This window comes from Triticum urartu, chromosome 2A (assembly GCF_056163025.1).
Source record: "Triticum urartu cultivar PI428250 chromosome 2A, HENAU_Tu73, whole genome shotgun sequence".
NCBI lineage: Eukaryota > Viridiplantae > Streptophyta > Magnoliopsida > Poales > Poaceae > Triticum > Triticum urartu.
Window position 1 is genome coordinate 140,106,680 of NC_141874.1, and position 4,752 is coordinate 140,111,431.

General features: G+C 47.8%; 1 long non-coding RNA gene across 1 annotated transcript; it reads left to right on the top strand.

Moving 5' to 3' along the window:
* The first annotated feature begins 1,489 nt into the window (after window positions 1-1,489).
* On the top strand, window positions 1,490-4,540 carry LOC147984294 (uncharacterized). The gene is made up of 3 exons (XR_015615044.1): window positions 1,490-2,468; window positions 2,577-2,654; window positions 4,263-4,540. It is a non-coding gene; the product is annotated as an uncharacterized LOC147984294 (long non-coding RNA).
* Window positions 4,541-4,752: the final 212 nt, after the last annotated feature.

The following is a 4,752-nucleotide window of genomic DNA, read 5'->3' on the forward strand; positions in this document are numbered from 1 at the left end:
TTCTTGACAGTCATCCTATCTACCCTAAAAAGGATCTGAACCTGGTTCCTGGTTCGTCAAATGTTTATGCTTCACATTTCCCTTGGTGAAGCCTATCCCCTAACTGCACTGTAGGGTATGACACCAAAGGCTTCAAAATGGATTATGGATAGTGGATGCACTAACCACATGACTGGTGATCGAAGTCTTCTCATGGACTCAACCTTACGTCCATCTGACAAGAGTCACATCACATTTGCTAACACTGGTAAAATCAAGGTATTGGGTCTAGGTAGAGTTGCAATCTCAAAGGATCAGCACATGTATAAAGTGATGCTTGTTGAATCCCTTGGTTTTAACTTAATGTCTGTCTCAATGCTTTGTGACTTGAACATGATTGTGATATTTGGAAAATATCGTTGCCTTGTTCTAATGGAATATGACAAGTTTCTAGTCTTTGAAGGATATCGAAAAGATGATTTGTACATGGTAGATTTCTCAGCAGGACCACAGTTGGCCGTATGTCTTCTAGCAAAATCTTCAGAGTGTTGGCTCTGGCATCGGAGGCTAGGGAATGCTGGCATGAGGAACTTGTACACACTCATGAAGAAGAAACATGTCATAGGCATCGAGGGCGTCAAGTTCAAGAAGGATCATCTGTGTGGTGCCTGCGAAGCTGGAAAGATGACAAGGGCCAAACATCCCTTGAAGACAATCATGACGACATCTCAACCCTTCGAGCTGCTTCACATGGACTTATTTGGCCCTACTCACTACTCTACTCTCACTACCACTACTTGCCTCTATGGTTTCGTCATTGTTGATGATTATTCAAGATACACATGGGTGCATATAATTCTTTACAAGAATGAAGTGTAGGATGTCTTCAGACGATTCGCCAATCGTGCCATGACGAACTATGACATCAAGATCAAGCACATCAGAAGTGACACCGGCACAAAGTTCAAGAACACCGGCCTCGACACTTATCTTGATACATTGGGCATCACTCATGAGTTCTTAGCTCCATACACACCTCAGCAGAATGGCATCATGGAACGCAAGAATAGAACACTCATTGAGATGGCTCGGATGATGCTTGATGAATACAAGACTCCAAGGAAGTTCTGGCCTGATGCCATTGATACTGCATGCCATGTCATCAACAATGTTTATGATCACAAGCTTCTAAAGAAGACATCATATGAGCTACTGACTGGTAAGAAGCCAAACGTAAGCTACTCTAGAATATTTGGTGCTAGGTGCTGGATCAAGGATCCGCATCACACTTCAAAATTTGCACCGAAAGCAAATGAAGGTTTTATGCTTGGTTACAGAAAGGATTCGCAGTCCTACAGAGTCTTCAACCTCTCTCACTATGAAGTGGTTGAAATTGTAGATGTGCGATTCGATGAAACTAACGGCTCGCAAAGAGAGTGTAACACCCCGAGAATCATGCTACAGTAATCTTTCCCTAATGATGGCTCAGTTCTTTGTCGGCTTCTTCCTCTACGCTCCCTTGGTCGCCTCTGCCCCATGAAGCTCTTCCCTATGCCTCCCCCGTCATCTACCTTCGAGCTCGAGCACATGCACACGCGTCCGCGGCGCCGACACGCGTCCGCGGCGGTGCCAGCTCGACCTCCTCCCCCGCTAGCTATTTAAGCCCTCCCCCAAGCCCTCCGAGCATTCCAGCAGCCCTCCCTCACTCCCAGTTGCGCCCCCATCCACTCAAACAAGCTCGAGAATGCCTTGAGCCCTCCACTGGCCGCCATGGCCGTCGCAGTGCCCCGCTTAAATCCGGCCGACCCAAGCCTCCCCTCCACCTCTACTCCTCATTAGTAAGCCACCCAGACCCCGGAGACCCTTCCCCAACCCTCCATTTGTCGTCGGAGTGCCCATGGCCGTGTGCCCAAGTTCGCCCGAAGCCACCGTCCGCCATCCTCGAAGCTGCCCTCGCCTCGGTGCTCCTCGGTGGCCGTGCTCTACGCCATCCGATGCGCCGCTTCTTCCCGAGCACGCCAGTGTGCCGAGCTCCGTGAGAGATGGCCGGAGTCGCCGGGACTCGCCGTCGAGGCGGCCGGCCTTGCCTCTGCCTCTCTCGAGCGCGGGAGGAGGAAGAAGGAGCCAGGGGAGGGAGATGGATAAGGCGGACCCCACCTGGCAGCCACTCGGGCGTTGACCCGCTCGGTCTAGCTGGTTAAGTGACGGGCCCCACAGCCCGTGGGACCCGCCCGTCAGCGACCACGCGCCCGGTCCCGCCTCTGCATAGTCAGATAAGTGGAGACGTATTGAGCAGAATACGTTTTCTGTTTCTGAGAGCGTATTGCCATTCTGCTTCAGCCCCGAATATGTTTTCAGTTCGGTGAAAGCGTATTTCGCTGATTGCGCTTTCTGTTTTTCTGTCCAGGCCCAGATTTTGAAGTTTTACATTACAGATGGATCCCTGGCAGGAAACACCTCATATCTTTTTAACCACAACTCCAAATGAGGTGATTCCAAAGCCCACTTCTTCGTCTCGTCGAACCCGTTCTGTTGGTTTCATTTTCACTATGGTTTGACACTGTGAAAATGACATTTTTTCCCTTACACGTAAACAGCCCCTCCGAGAGAGAACTGTTTCCGGCAAATCTTTCCGCGGCTTCACCGCACTTCTTCCTGGTGCCTTCTTCACCCAGGCAAGCCATAATACCTACTTGCATGATAGTCACGCAGTAGAGATGGTTTTCAACTTGAATATTTATTAAATGATCGCTTGTTTAAAATTTGGTTATCGTTGTTTCGGTAATGCTTCTGGGTTAGTGCTTAGTTGCTTGCTATGTTGTTATGCACCTGGTTATCATGCCCTGCTAGTTGCTAGTATTACTTTCATATTGTCATGTTTGATAGTCGTACATGTTGGGTTGGTCATGTTCTTCGGTGCATAACTAACATCGGTTATCGAGTACTGTTAATATGCATTGTTCCTTTACTACTAGTTGGTTAAGTGTTTACTCGATAATGCTATTGATGAGTTCTTGCATGTTATTTATGGTTGATGATAATGTTATGCTATGAGTAGTGTTGCACTTGTAATATTTATGCTCGTCATTATGCCATGTTTAGTTGGATATGATTCATTGTTGATATGGTGGATAGTTATGTTGCATCACGTGCTTATGTTGATATCATGCTCATGCATTGTAATTACATCATGTTATTTTATCATGGCTCAACATATTTGCATTCAAGTTTAACCGGATTAAATTGAACTTGAACAACTGTTGGCTGAGTCATGGTGCCACCATATCGAAACTGACCAGTGCAACCACGCTTACCTTATGGGTAATGTCCTAACTGGGTCTATTGTCGTGCATCTTGCCGGTGCCTCCCACAAGGGAAGGTTATGGGCGTGCTTACCCTGATCAGGTAGGCAGACATAACCTTGTGTGCCCGTTGTTTTTTTATTTTTATGGATCCGGTCCCCGTGAGGGACGTTTGGCCATGACGGTGGTCGGGGTGTCTTTGGTAGACACGGGGCCACCCAGGACTAGCCCAGTTGGGAGTGGGTCGGAGTGACCGGGAGAGTGTCACGGCAGTAGATCGGTTTTGTCGGAACGCCGTTGGTCCACCCGATTGGGAGTGCGAGGCCATGGGTTCCGTGGTGTGGGCACAGTGTGCTACCTCTATAGAGTGTATATTAAACCTATCGATAGGGCCCATTTCGTGTCGGTCCCACCGTGAGTCAACAATATTAATAATAACTTGATTAATGACAACCCCGGTTCGATGATGAGATAAGTTGGTTGTGATCGCCGGAAGGATCACAGTTTGAGACCAAGTGTTGGTCATGGTTGGGATCGCTGGAATGATCACCGTAGTATCGAGGATACCGAGTTGTTGGATGTTCGTGATGTTGTGCAGAATCATGGGTAAGGATCAAGCTCCTTGTGGTCATTTAATGATTACTACAATATTGTTTATACCAAGCTTGATTTGATCCTGAGATGATCGTGTAATGTCCTAGGTTGGTAAGTGATGTATGCGATGGTTACGAGGTAACCCGAGCAGAATAAATGGTGCATGTAGTGTCATCATGTTGCATGCTAGTATCGTCAGATTTATATGTTCTTGCCATGATCATATTGTTCTAGCAGTATTATGTTCATGTTGTTCATGTTATGTTGATGATTTCATGATAATTCCTGCTTAACCTGTAATTGCCATGCTGTTGTTTGTCTTGAATGCTTCTGGTTATTGTGAGCTTGCAAGTACATTCCATGTACTGACCTGGCGTGTCATGCCAGTTTGCAGGTCGTGCCTGGATTGCTTGCTTGTTTGGTGTTGTTCCTGTGTTCAAGAGCTAGGATAAGCGTTCCAGCCAGAGTCCCTGCGGATTGGAGTCCATCATCGCCGTTCGTTGTTCCACTGCCAGTAGTTTTTCCGCTGCTTCGAGTTGTTTTGCTGCTTGCATAGAGCAACTGAGGATGGCGTAGTGTTGCCGTGCCGATGTTATTCATTGTAATATTGGAGACCTTGTATTCATATTCGTGTAATAATAGAAAGCTGGTTTGTTCTATGCTAAGCAGTGCCGTATTCCAGAAGACTTCTCCTTGATCTCTGGGCTGGAATACGGGGCGTTCCAGTTTTCTCTGAGCCGGGGTGCCACATATCCCCTTCCCCATCTCGATTTTTTCCTCCCCCACGCAAACACGACCCATCGCCACCATGGCCTTCATTGTGCATGCGCCCACTGAGCTCCCCCCGCCCTCGACTGTGCTCGGCCGCTCCGTCATC